General features: G+C 39.5%; 1 protein-coding gene across 2 annotated transcripts in view; it reads right to left on the bottom strand.

Annotated features, from left to right (window-relative positions):
- slc38a3b (solute carrier family 38 member 3b) overlaps positions 1-14,666 on the bottom strand; it is a 45,346-nt gene that overhangs the window by 23,312 nt on the left and 7,368 nt on the right. The window lies entirely within an intron of this gene.

The following is a 14,666-nucleotide window of genomic DNA, read 5'->3' as shown; positions in this document are numbered from 1 at the left end:
GATGTTCACAGCAGGATAGACTTTTGTAAAAAATAAATATAAAGGGTATATATATATATATATATATATATATATATATATATATATATATATATATATATATATATATATATATATGAATATATATTTCTTCTGACTCGCTCATCACCAGATAAATCAGCCTAGAAATCTTTAACAACTTATATTTGATCAGGAGACTTTGCTATCAATTCTCATATCTTTGTTGGCAATTGTGTATTGAAGTGTCACCTGAGTTCAGCAAGTCAGTCCATTTTTCTGCAGCTTAATATTTTTTTTTTATATATATTTCTGTTCTATTGCTTGTTCTGCATCTTCTTCTACTAGCTGAAAGGCTGAAATATGATTAAAATTTGAATAGTAATTACAGCAAACCTTTGTCAGTTTCCAAACACAGTTGTTGGTGTAAAATATTTCAATTGAACATAAAACCGAAAGAGAGTTTGCAACCAGAAGACACAAGGGACATTAAAAAAGGAATAATTCATTATTTCAGGTCCTGTTTCCATTGCAGAAATAGAATTGACCAATAATAGCAGCAGAAAGCATGTTTTGGATACTTGGATAGGAGGTATCTCTACCACACATGTATCTGATTCATTAAGGGTTCATTGTGATACTTGAGCTATTTTTTGTGAACTGGGACATCAAAGCCAGAATGAGTCAATTCATCTAATTGGTATCTGTCTGCGCAGCAAACAAACAGTGATCACTAACTTTTTACATACAGGTGCTGGTCATAAAATTAGAATATCATGAAAAAGTAGATTGATTTCAGTAATTCCATTTAAAAAGTGAAACTTGTATATTATATTCATACATTACATACAAACTCATATATTTCAGATGTTTATTTTGTTTAATTTTGATGATTACAAATGACAACAAATGAAAATCTCAAATTCATCATATCAGAAAATTAGAATATTGTGAAAAGGTTCAAGATTGATGGCCCCTGGTGCCACACTCTAATCAGCTAATTAACTCAAACCACCTGCAAAAGCCTTTAAATGGTCTTTCAGTCTAGTTCTATAGGCTACACAATCATGGGGAAGACTGCTGACTTGACAGTTGTCCAAAAGACGACCATCGACACCTTGCACAAGGAGGGCAAGACACAAAAGGTCATCGCTAAAGAGGCTGGCTGTTCACAGAGCTCAGTGTCCAAGCACATTAATAGAGAGGCGAAGGGAAGGAAAAGATGTGGTCGAAAAAAGTGTACAAGCAAGAGAGATAACCGCACCCTGGAGAGGATTGTGAAACAAAACCCATTCAAAAATGTGGGGGAGATTCACAAAGAGTGGACTGCAGCTGGAGTGAGTGCTTCAAGAACCACCACACACAGACGTATGAAAGACATGGGTTTCTGCTGTCGCATTCCTTGTGTCAAGCCACTCTTGAACCACAGACAGCGTCAGAAGCGTCTTGCCTGGGCTAAAGAGAAACAGGACTGGACTGCTGGTGAGTGGTCCAAAGTCATGTTCTCTGATGAAAGTAAATTTTGCATTTCCTTTGGAAATCAAGGTCCCAGAGTCTGGAGGAAAAGAAGAGAGGCACTTCATCCACGTTGCTTGAAGTCCAGTGTAAAGTTTCCACAGTCAGTGATGGTTTGGGGTGCCATGTCATCTGCTGGTGTTGGTCCATTGTGTTTTCTGAGGTCCAGGGTCAACGCAGCCACATACCAGGAAGTTTTAGAGCACTTCATGCTTCCTGCAGCTGACCAACTTTTTGGAGATGCAGATTTCATTTTCCAACAGGACTTGGCACCTGCACACAGTGCCAAAGCTACCAGTACCTGGTTGAAGGACCATGGTATCCCTGTTCTTAATTGGCCAGCAAACTCTCCTGACCTTAACCCCATAGAAAATCTATGGGGTATTGTGAAGAAGAAGATGCAATACACCAGACCCAACAATTCAGAAGAGCTAAAAGCCACTATTAGAGCAACCTGGGCTATCATAACACCTGAGCAGTGCCACAGACTGATCGACTCCATGCCACGCCGCATTGCTGCAGTAATACAGGCCAAAGGAGGCCCAACTAAATACTGAGTGCTGTACATGCTCATACTTTTCATGTTCATACTTTTCAGTTGGCCAACATTTCTATAAATCCTTTGTTTTTATTGGTCTTCAGTAATATTCTAATTTTCTGATATGATGAATTTGAGATTTTCATTTGTTGTCATTTGTAATCATCAAAATTAAACAAAATAAACATCTGAAATATATGAGTTTGTATGTAATGTATGAATATAATATACAAGTTTCACTTTTTAAATGGAATTACTGAAATCAATCTACTTTTTCATGATATTCTAATTTTATGACCAGCACCTGTAGTGACCCAACAGAGTAAAGGACCTGCCTCCTGTCTTTTGTAATTTACATCTTTGTTAGAACATTTTGCAATACGTACGTAAGTAAAGCTTAAAGCTAGAAAGAGCCACCAGCCATGATAATATCCTAGAGAGCTTTTCAGAATTTCGTGCTTCAGTTTGGAGTAAAGCAAACAAGTCAAGGTTATCAGCACACAGTCAAAGGTTAAAGTCTGATTGAGATTTTAGAAATGCGTTTATAGTTTCATTTAGATTTTCTGAGCTACTTCTGAAAATTAATTCAAATGACAGAATAAAGTTGGAGAGGCCTTTGAAAAAATATATTGTCCTAAAGGATTTTATCTGAATATGTCCCAAAATGTCTTGAGAATCAACAAGATGCTATTTTGCTCATTATGCTCAGCAGTAGCTCTAGTCGTATATGAACATTTGCTTAGAGTAATGGATAATTTGCTGTATATTTATATCGATAAATTGGTAATCTCTAGTTTGTATAGGTATGGCAGTAGCCTATATTGTTAACTCAGCTTTTCAAAAATAAGCATAATCTCATGATTTAATTAGGGACCTACTTTTGTAAACAGGACAAAGTTATTTTAGGTAGTTCAATTCTCTTAAAAGATTAAATATTAGGAAAAATGCATTTTTTTATTGATTAAGGTTTTCACCTAATATCGACATTTGTTCAATGATCTGAACCATTGAAGGGTCAAAAACAAAACAAAAGCTACAAATACCTTTTTTATTGGTATCTGTTGTATATTGTAAAATACACTGAGGGGATTAATCAAAGTAACAACTTAGACATGCTTTAAATTACGAATAAAATATTCATTCTTAAAATTAATAAGCAACACATTTTATTCTCTTTATTGTATTTATTTTCTTTTTTTTTCTTGCCAGAAGTCAAATCGGGGAAGAATTTCATAAAAGACCAGACAAAGGAAAAGATGTAATAAGCTGTAATAGTCAAAGACCAGGTTAAAATCCCTGAAAAAAAAAAAATACTTAAACTTAGTGCCGAGAAGGGAGACATCCATAATTTAGTTTTAATTTCACTTCTAATATCTTGAAATATCCTCTAATGGCTTCTGTGGCTCAAATTCATATTCACAGGTGTCGAATAGAATAGAATAGAATAGAATAGAATAGAATAGAATAGAAAATCCCTTTATTGTCCCACAATGGGGAAATTATATAAAAAAAAAAGGTCACACAAATGTGGACCTTTGAAAAATGTATAAGAATAACATAATAGTGAAGAGTTAATTGATAAGCAATAAAAAACTGTACTGTAAAGTGTTTTAAGAATATAAACACTGTGTACCTGGAGAAATAAATAACCAATATACAGCTAAGACTGCTCTTTTAACGACACTAGTGGCTCATGTTTTTGACAGTAGGCTGACAGGAAAGGGGGTATGAGAGAGAGGGAGAAACATGCAGTAAAGGACCACAGGCCAGATTCGAACCTGGGTCAGCTGCGCACTAACCACTGTGCCACCTGCACGCCCAGCTATGGACTTTTTTAGAGTAATGGATATTTGAAAATGTGCAAAATTACAGCAGCATGTTATGTAATGGAGTAACAGACTAAGGTAGAAACTATGTAAAATCAGCATGAATGTAACAACTTTTTGAGCTTGTTGGGGACATTGGTGGTTATAGAGTCTTCCAGCTGCTGGGAGGAAGGATCTGTGATAATGCTCCCTGGTGCAGTTAGGGTGCAGCAGTCTCTCACTGAAGGAGCTCTCCAGTTCTGCAACAGCTTCATGCATGTAAACTTAGATTGAAAATTGTGTTTTGTTAGCAGCTTCATCTGTGTTTAACATAGAAGGTTGTCCTCTCGCTTTAAGATTATTCTGGGTGCTATTATTTTGGCCTATACGATTGTAGAAAGTTAAAGATAGCATTCAACTGTAGAAATACCAATAATCTAGGTGAAAAATAAATAATGTAGCACAGCATGATATTGGGTAAACCTTTAAACATCAAAAATTTCTATACTCAAATAAACTCTAATATACTCAAATAAACTAAGAAAAAATACAATTTGGGGAAAAAAAGATCTGGCTTGTCTTCTGAAGGTGTCGTTTCGTTTTTTTCAAGCTGACCTTCAGTTTATCAAAGGTTCGAAGCTCACGTCACTGCATCCTGTTTTAGAACTGTACACTGATAGTGATAATTTCCAAAGAGGTAAATGGAAAAATATTTGATGTGCCAGTTCAAATCTAAGTCACATAGGATTTAAACACTGAGAGAATTACCTCAAGAACCTGAAGAATAATTAAAAGCGAAGCTTTCAGATCAGGGTGGTCAAAGGAACTTGATTTGATGGATGAAGGACACTTTAAGTGCTTTATTTGGTTTGACTTTGTGCTTTTTAAAGCACATCAATCACAGATAATCTGATGCAGTTACAACAGCTGCACTTTTTAAGAAGCTTCCCAGTGTAAAGTACTACAAAACAGACTAATTAAGCATTACCTAAAAAGAAAGTAGAAAGGGAGAGAATATTGACTCTTTAGAGTCCATGACAGATTTTCCAGGCTAGCCGGCCGGAAACCATTTCTAGGTTTACTATAAAATATAGCTGCCTTTGATTTGGAATGTAGTCACAGTTACTTTTCATTAGCATGTTTGACTGTTTTTAATCTAATTAAACAAGAAGCACAAACTGTGCCATACAATATTCTTAACAGATTCTTTCTTTTTATGAATAAAACTTAGAAAAGCATAATCTTATCTACTTGTGTTGTTAATATTAGCACCAAAAGCAATGAAAATGCCTCTTTTCTGAATTTCGCTGCTGTCTATTATTGAATCGCACTTTAAATCTTAAACCACTTCCTCCATTTAACCCTTTTAACCAATGGATAGTGTGTTTTCGTTCTAAGCAAACTAAACCAAGAAGGACTTCCAGGTAAACAGAGACTGATATAACAACTGCTGACACTCAAAGGAACCGTCTCTGTTTTGTAGAAAGCGGACCCAACAGGGCTGGTCCAAGGGCACCTTAGAAGAACTAAGACAAGCATTTTTTTACCCCTCACCTTTCCTTGGAGTGATCATAACCACTGTTTTTAGTTCATGACCATTAGAGGATTAGTGAATTTACAGTAAATACAGAATGAGGTTTATTACTCATGCCAGTTCTGTACAATCTCTAATGTAGCACAGTCTGGCTCATGTCAGGAGTTTCAAAATTCTTTCTAAGATCTTATTACTTTGTTGAATGGTTTAATTATAAGGTAGCTTGTTTTTTTATTTATTGTGATTACAGTATTATTGGAAAAATAAACTACATTTAGCCCTAATCAAATAGGTTATTTGAATGAAGAGTGTAAATACAGGTCAACAAAAAAAGAATAATCTACCGAATGATGCAACTAAGCAGCTGCTTGCTATAGTAGACGCACACATATCCACAATGACTTGATTATTTAGCTATATTTGTTTTAGATTTTCATTTTTCTTGCCAATTTTCTCTTTTGATTTAAACATTATTTATCATGTTTAAAGCAAAAGTTTTAAAGAAGCTTTTTTTATATATAACTTTTTTGTTATTTTTATTCTGTTTTTACATTGTTTAAGGCTACTACCTGGTGGCGCCAAGACAAACAAGCCACCTCCACAGAAGCTAGAAAATAAGCTCTATAAAAATAAATGAATGCTGCTTGATTATTTGTAAGGCTCAAAATAGATAAATGGAAAAACTCAAAAAAAATATGGCACCCAATTAAGGTTAGATTTACAAATAGTTGTTCAATACAATATGAAAGGGTTTTAATGACTTTAAATGATTTAGTATTGGTCAAGAGGCAGAAACAGGGTCGTTGTCCAGAGGGCAGAGAAATCCAAAAAGGGCAAGGCAAAAAGGGAAAATCCGTGAAGCAAGGACTTGGTCAGGTAACTTTAAGTGCTGGATACTGCTTGCTAGTTGGTTTGCAATTATCTGGCCCTCTCTGCCTGCCACAGGCTGTCTTATAACTGCCTGAACACAGGTGAGAGACATTCTGCTGATTGCACTGCAGTGCAGCAGGCAGCAGCTGGAGATGATTGCTCACAGGGAGAGCAGAGCAGGCAGACAGGCCAGAATCATAACAGTACCCCCTCCTCACCAGGCTGATCAGGGCGGAGGAAGTCCCTGATGAGAGTCCGGTCAAGGATAAAAAGGCCTGGAATCCAAGTCCGTTCCTCTGGTCCATATCCTTCCCAGTCCACCAGATATTGGACCCCCCGTCCCCGCCTCCTGGATCGGAGGATACGGCGGACCGTGTAGATAGGGTCACCATCCAAAAACCGGGGCGAAGGAGGGGGATCAGAGGTGGGCCCAAAGCGAGGTGGGACATAGGGCTTTGACCGGGACACATGGAATGTAGGTGTAATCTGCATAGACCGGGGTAACTGGAGACGGACAGCCACTGGGTTCACAACCTTGGCAATTGGGAAAGGGCCGATAAAGCGGGGTGCCAACTTACGGCATTCTACCCGCAGGGGAAGGTCCTTAGAGGACAACCAGACCTTCTGGCCCACCTGGTAATTGGGAGCGGGTAGACGATGGCGGTTGGCAGACCTGGACTGAACCCCAGACATCCTGATCATGGACCTCTTGGCCATCCTCCAGATACGTTGACACCTGACGGCAGTGGCGTAGGCAGAGGGGACTTTGGCCTCCCTTTCTTGAATCGAGAACGTCGGTGGCTAAAAACCATAAACAACATAGAAGGGGGAAAGACCAGTGGTACAGGACGGGAGAGCGTTGATAGCCTGCTCCACCAATGGCAAGTTGTGAGACCATATGGTTGGGTCAGACTCAGAGAATGCGAAGCTTGGTTTCGATCTCTTGGTTGGCCCTCTCCGTCTGTCCATCAGTCTGTGGGTGGAAACCAGAAGATAAACTGACAGAGATGGCCAGCGTGGAGCAAAACTCCCTCCAGAACCTGGAAACAAACTGTGGTCCTCTATCCGAGACAATGTCCTTGGGCAGGCCGTGAAGACGGAAGACCTCACGAGCTAAGACCACCCCCATCTCCTTAGCAGATGGTAGTCCCTTGAGGGGCACCAGATGAACCATCTTGGAGAACCTGTCGATGACAGTCAACAGGACAGTGAAACCATTAGAGGGGGGCAGACCTGTGACAAAGTCCATGGCGATGTGAGACCAGGGACGGGATGGGATCGGAAGGGGTCGCAGCAACCCCGAGGGTGGGTGGCGGGAGGGCTTGGCAACATCTTTGACAGGTAGCAACAAACTCCTTGACATCCTTTGTCAGGGATGGCCACCAGAACTGCGAGCGGACCACCTGTATAGTCTTACTGACTCCTGGGTGACAGAAAAGACGGGAGCAGTGGCACATGTCCAGTACCTTGGGGACCAGGCGGTCTGGGACAAACAGTCGATCTGGAGGACATGAAGTGGGAACCGGCAAGTCCCTTATGGCATCCCTGACCTCTCCTTCCAGTTCCAACATAGTAACAGACAACCGGACTGCCTCTGGGAGAATGAACTCCCCAGCTCCACTTGTCATCAGCTCAGAAGGTTCATGAATTCTGGACAGGGCATCCGGTTTCATGTTTTTGATTCCGGGTCTGAAAGAAAGGACAAGGTTAAATCGTCCGAAGAACAGGGCCCACCTGGCTTGCCTGGAGTTAAGGCGCTTAGCAGACTTCAAGTACTCCAGGTTCTTATGGTCAGTCCAGACCAGAAACGGTTCCTTTGACCCTTCCAACCAGTGCCTCCATTCTTCAAGGGCTAATTTAACTGCCAGGAGTTCCTGATTCCCCACATCATAGTTACGCTCAGCCTGTGACAATGTCCTAGAAAAAAAGCACAAGGGTGAATCCGACCATCCGAGGTCCTCTGACTCAGGACCGCACCTACCCCAGTGCTAGAGGCGTCAACCTCCACTATGAATTGTCTCTCAGTATCAGGGGACCGGAGAACTGGGGCAGTGGTGAACAGTGTCTTGAGCTTGGTGAAAACCTCCTCTGCTTCACTACCCCAAACAAACTTAACCTTAGATGAGGTTATGGCATGAAGAGGGGCGGAAACCTGACTGTAGTTGCGGATAAAACGGCGGTAAAAATTAGCAAACCCCAGGAACCTTTGTAGTTGTTTACGATTAGTAGGGGTGGGCCATTCTAGAACCGCCGTAACTTTGCAGGGATCCACAATAACCTTATTGGGAGAGATGATGAAACCAACGAAGGAAGTGGATGTGGTATGAAACTCGCACTTCTCTGCCTTGACAAAAAGGTGGTTCTGGAGTAGGCGCAGGAGGACTGATTAAACATGCTTTTTGTGGGTCTCAAGATCCTGGGAGTATATCAAGATGTCATCTAGATATACAAAAACAAATTGTCCCACCATGTCCCTTAGGACGTCATTCACCAAGGCTTGAAACACTGCTGGGGCATTGGTCAGCCCAAAAGGCATGACCAGGTACTCATAATGGCCAGTGGGGGTGTTAAAAGCTGTCTTCCACTCATCTCCCTCTCTGATGCGAACCAAATGGTAAGCATTGCGTAGGTCCAACTTGGTAAAAATCTGGGCTCCTTGAATCTGGTCAAATGCAGAATTCATGAGTGGGAGGGGGTACCGGTTCTTAATAGTGATTTCATTCAGCCCCCTGTAATCGATACATGGTCTCAGGGACCCATCCTTCTTACCAACAAAGAAGAATCCAGCCCCAGCAGGAGAGGAGGAAGTTCGGATTATCCCAGCCTTTAGAGAGTCCCCCACATATTTCTTCATAGCTTGGTTTTCTGGAACAGATAGAGAGTAAAGACGTCCCCTAGGGGGTGAGGTACCTGGAAGAAGCTCGATGGCACAGTCATAAGGTCTATGAGGTGGGATGGCTGTGGCTCTAGACTTGTTAAAAACCTCCTTGAGGTCATGGTACTCTGACGGAACCTTGGACAAATCCGGGTAAGTCTCTTCCATGGCGTAGTCTGGAACAGGCAAAAAATTAGCAGACGATAAGCAGGTGGTTGAACAGGACCTGGACCAACCCAGGATCTCCTTAGCTTGCCAGTCAATGTGGGGATTGTGCTTCTTAAGCCATGAAGCTCCCAGAATAATGGTAACTGGGGGGAGTGGATAACAACAAATGTAATCTCCAGATGATTTCCCCCCAAAGTTAGCTTAACCTTCTCAGTGACCTCATTTGAGCTGTTTATTTGGTGTCCATCCAGGGCGAGGACAGTCTGGTTAGAAGGTGCGGGGAGAAGTTTGATGCCATGGTTCTTGGCAAAGGATTTATCCAAAAACTCAGTATCTGCTCCTGAGTCAATAAATACTGAGACCTGGTGGGAAACAGAGGAGACCAACATGTTAGCAGGAAAGGAGAGTGAGGAGACAGTCATAGAGCCACGGCTTAGTAGGAAACCCCTCACCTCTACTGAGCCTGGTCTTTTAGCGGGCATTTGGCAGCAACATGACCCTGTCCCCCACAGTAAAAACACAGGTTTAGTTGCTTACGACGAGAACGCTCCTCCAGAAAAACCTTAGTTCTCCCCAATTGCATGGGCTCTGGATTGGATGTTTGGGAAGCAGGAGGAGAGCTTCTCAGCCAGGGGTGAGATCCTGAGTGGGAGGCTGGGGTAGACAAAACCTCCCTATGTCGTCTCTCTCTTCTCCTCTCAGTGAGCCAGAGATCTATTTGAGTAGCCAAATCTTCCAGTTCCTTCAGTGACTTGGGATATGCTTGGGTAGCCAGTTGATCCTTGATGTTATCATTTAGTCCTTCCATAAAGGCATCCATTAATGCCTCCTGATTCCAACTGCTGTCGGCAGCTAGCACATGAAAATCGATGATAAACGAGGTCACACTCCTCTCCCCCTGCCTTAAGGAGTACAACCTCCTGGCAGCCTCACGGTTAGGGAGAACAGGGTCGAACACTCTAATGAGCTCCTTAGAGAATTCAGAGTAAGAAGAACAGGAAACAGAGTTATTCTGCCATTCAGCTGTGCCCCATTGTTTAGCTTTACCTGACAATAGTGAAATGACGAATGCCACTCTGGAGCGCTCAGTAGGGAAGGAGGATGGTTGCAACTCAAAGTGTATCTCACACAGTCAAAAAGGCTCGACACTGCTCCTGGTCTCCTTTAAATAATTCTGGAGGGGTCAGCTTTGGTTCCTTAACAATGGTAGAAACGGTATGGGGATTAATGGCAGCTGGCTGTGGGGGGGCCTGAACAGAGACAGGAGACAAGGTGCGTAACATGGAAATAATTTCATTCATTCCTGCATCAAGACGAGCGATGGAATTATCCACACTGCTACGCCACTGCTGTGCTGGCGAGGGGTCCATTTTTTTGGCCAGATAATTCTGTAATGATCCAGTCAGAAGACCCAAAGTTTCAGCCAGAACACAGAATAAGGATTTAAACAGTTTATTAAAAACTCAGGACTTCAGGAGCACATCCACCGTGGGTCAGGGATTTCTAAGGAGGGAGATTTAGGTTAGTGGCTTGAAGGAGTTCAAATAATGAAAAGCATGAAACCAACAAAACCACTAACCTTAAAAGAGTCCTCCCTTCAGCAGCATGAATAGAGCAGATTTCTCCTTAAAACTGTTGTTGGGTGGCCAACAGTTGGGTGGCTTGGAGCACAGAGGCAGGAATTAGGTCCAGGAAGCCAGACTCAGGCTTTAGTGAACAGGGAGCTTGGCAGGAGGCAGAAGTCAAGAGGCAGAAACAGGGTCGTTGTCCAGAGGGCAGAGAAATCCAAAAAGGGCAAGGCAAAAAGGGAAAATCCGTGAAGCAAAGACTTGGTCAGGTAACTTTAAGTGCTGGATACTGCTTGCTAGTTGGTTTGCAATTATCTGGCCCTCTCTGCCTGCCACAGGCTGTCTTATAACTGCCTGAACACAGGTGAGAGACATTCTGCTGATTGCACTGCAGTGCAGCAGGCAGCAGCTGGAGATGATTGCTCACAGGGAGAGCAGAGCAGGCAGACAGGCCAGAATCATAACACACGCATTATTTCGGTGTAGTTCTTTTTATCCATGTTTTATATTTGTTATGAATATCTAACTATTTTCAGGTTTGTCCTATTCTATTTGACTGTTTTTACTGCTCTGTTGTTGGAATAAAACAATTTCTAACATCAATACATGTCTCAGCAAGTTAATAAAAAAAATACTTTTAACACCAAACACAAAGTAACCAATAATAGCCATCTATAACTGATATCAGAGCCATAACATAAATCATCTTAAAAAATAACTGAAACTTCAACTGAGGTTCATACATTTATATTCATCTCTCTTTTGAGACTGCAGCCGAAAATGAAATATTTAAACTGATGTGCTATTAATTGCTAAAAAATAAATAAATAAATAAAAAATGTGATCATGGAGTTGCAACTTTTGGACTTTAGCTAATGTGGAGTATACAATATATTGTTGAACACAGCTCACAGTTATCTAATGTTTTGATTTTCTCTTGTCTCAAATAACTGTTTAAAAGTTACAGATATTTTTAACATGTAATTAAGCCCCAAAAAAATAAATTTAATATACGTTTCTTATAACTGACTAAACCTTTTTGCATGCTTCCACTGTTATTTTCAAGATTCACCTTTGGTTTAAGCCTTTAAGGTTGGAAGGGCTTCTTACCATCACCTTAATGATGTGTTAACCAAAAAGTTACCACAGCTTCCAATTAAAGGAAACATGTTAGTGTCAGAATCTAACAATATTATTAGAAAAGCTTCGAAGAAATTAATTAGCAATTGATTCAAACACCATTTGTATTAAATACTAAATTAAATACTAAATTTGAACAAATTATTCTAACATATTAAAGGACATGTTTAAACCTTGAATGTAAAAACAAACCAGTCATGAGGTTGTTACTTCATCGATGTGTTATTGGAAGTTTATATGTAAAGTGAGGAACAACCTGCGTTTCCAATTAACTATTCCAGAGCAGATAAATCATTTATTTAGTAATAGAGTGTATTTTTGATTATACTGATTGGCAGCAGAAGTATCCCTCAAACCATCCGATACGTATTCCTCTACCTTTTTTTTGTAATTTGTAGTAATTATGATACACTTGTTGCAACTAAAATCCTGTTCAGTTACATAACAACTCAATTATCTCGAATTAACCGTGATTGTTATTCCAAAGTGACAGGACCTTCCCCCCCACACACGAAAGCAGCAGGAGATACGCTGCATTTATTCTTCACAAGGGATGTATTTTTCCAATGAGCTCTCACTATGAGACTGCAAATTTTTTGTAATTATAAGACTGACTTGTTCAGGTAAATTACAATTAAAAATTAAGATTTACTATGCATTTAAATGTTTAGTTGAGATCCCCCTTTTTACTTACATATATTTAAGATTTTTATTAAAAAAGAAACACAACTAAAATTATCTGAAGCTTCCTTTAATTTTTACTCATGTTTTGGTCACATACTTATTCATTGAAATTAAAGCCTTGTTCAGTTATAAAACACTCAGTTCAACTCAATCAACCTGAATTTACTGGATGCCAGCCTCTGTGTAGCAGGCAAATGTTTAGATAAAAATCAAGAGAGGTGTTGATGATGGTCTGATGTGTTTTAGGTTTAGAGAGAATTCATAGAAGTGAACGGCACATTGACAAACAGAGTAAAGTGGAAAATGTCTATAAATAACCATAGGGTAGGATCTACATTTTTTAAGCCTCAAGTAACTGAAATAATGGGTTATATTGATCCTTTAAAATTTTGTTTACATTTATCCTGTAAATATACTTTTCCGTATTTTATTTCTCAAAATTCACCAGTGAATAAAGAAGAATATAATTAAAAAGAAAAATGTAAGAGTGATTAAAAAAAATGGATTTCGAATGCTTTCTTTGAGAAGGGCAAAAATTTATTTATAACAATTACAAACTTACGGATTCATTAGATTTAAACAAAACACCATCACAATATCTTAGTTGATAATTTAACGAACTTATTCCATGTTTTGTTAGTGACCAAAGTAATGAATTTATCAACTATTAACTTCATAATTAACAGTGTAAGCTAATATCGTATCACAGCAGATTTTAAAGTTGACAGCCTTATACTATTTTTTGTCCTACATTTAGTCCCTCTTTGGTGTAATGATCTAAGTACCGGTAGTTGACCTATAGTGGGGAGTCTGGATGGACTCCCAGCATTTTTTCTTTGTTTTACATCCTGTCAATTTTCATACAGAACTAATATGACTGGACTGAAGAGGACCTGCAGCTGTTGAAGATTAAATATAACTGGAAGTATTTTAATTCAATTTTGACTATAATATACAAATCTTGTACCCTTAGAAGCTTCCTACACTCAAATTTGATCCTAAAATGTACAGCTGAATCTCTCAATAAGTGTTGTAAAATAAGCCTCTGCTGATATTCAACTATTATGTCAACTCAGAAATGTTTAGACTATAGCAATGTTTTTTTGCTTTACGATTTTATCATATAAATTTATGTTTTTATAGGTGAAGTTGAGAAATGGGTTGTTTTAAGTGTGGCATATTTTAAGAGGTCAGTAATTATAACGCAGTGGCAAAAAATAAATAAATAAATCTAAGCCTGACCAATTGAACTGATATAACATGCTGTCATAAAGGTATGGTCTTTATTTATAACCCAGTAAAATTTTCGTCAATTTCAGCAAATATTTCCTCACCTTCAGTGCTGGCCATTTTGTGTTTGGACTTAGGGGTGTTCCTGAACAGGAGGTAAAGTTAAAGGCAAGTAAAGGGAAGTGTCCACCAACTGAGGGAGAAGTTTCCATTTTGTCAATATCGAAACAATCAATTGACTAACGAAACTTTATCACATTTCAGTTCTGACAATTACTCTTAGACTATGTGTGTGTGTGACATGAGAAGAATAAAGCTCTTATTATCTTCTTATACATATAGGACCTGCTTCGAAAACCATTGTTTGTGTCATGAAAAGAGCTTCTTGTTCTGGAATAACTGCAGCTAATTATGTCTCGACATTCTCATAGCATAGTATGATTCTCTAAAAGCTGAGTTTTTCCATCTGTCGCTCTTCTATTAGGGAAAATAAAAAGCCCTTTCTGCAACAAGTAGGTGATCACTGTAATGACACATGATCAGCTGGCTGTCAGACCTCAACCAGATATTTCATCTGGCAATCCATAAGTGAACCCAAAATTCAAATAAGAGGGGCAACGTCATTTTTTTTTTTTCAAGTAAGCCAGCTTAATGCCTGAACACAACCTTAATGAGTCTGCTTCACAGATCTGAGATCATCTCCAATCCCCCTCTTGAGTCTTAAAGGAAATATAAGGAAAAA

Source organism: Cyprinodon tularosa, unplaced genomic scaffold (genome assembly GCF_016077235.1).
Source record: "Cyprinodon tularosa strain WSP-4 unplaced genomic scaffold, ASM1607723v1 ctg85, whole genome shotgun sequence".
Lineage (NCBI taxonomy): Eukaryota > Metazoa > Chordata > Actinopteri > Cyprinodontiformes > Cyprinodontidae > Cyprinodon > Cyprinodon tularosa.
Note: the sequence above shows the minus strand (reverse complement) of the source record. Positions and strands in the feature narration are given on the sequence as shown.